The sequence below is a fragment of the Vombatus ursinus genome, unplaced genomic scaffold (genome assembly GCF_900497805.2).
Source record: "Vombatus ursinus unplaced genomic scaffold, bare-nosed wombat genome assembly UNPS02014813.1, whole genome shotgun sequence".
NCBI lineage: Eukaryota > Metazoa > Chordata > Mammalia > Diprotodontia > Vombatidae > Vombatus > Vombatus ursinus.
The window spans coordinates 16,045,794-16,046,163 of record NW_020954591.1 but is presented as its reverse complement, the minus strand read 5'-3'; positions in this window follow the sequence as shown (position 1 = coordinate 16,046,163).

Genomic DNA, 370 nt, shown 5'->3' with positions numbered 1-370 from the left:
CAGTCTTACACCAAAGGATAGCATTGGGTTTAAGATAATTGTCTTGTCTAACTATAAAAACTGATGCTTACTCTGGGTTTTACTGACAGGTTTTATAAAATGTCAAACTGTAAAATAAGCATTTATCTACACATGAAGAATGTTGGATTTTATAAATGCAAAAAGTACTGTCTATTGGCATTTAGTGAAATATTTCCCTGATCCTGGCTTCTGCAATGGATGAATATTGAAGCAAACGTCTGCACCATTGAGCTAGATGTGTCTGTTATTATTATAACTGATTACAACTGATCTAAACCAACAGAACAAAATATATATATGTGCATATATATATATATATATATATATATATATATATATATATATATAT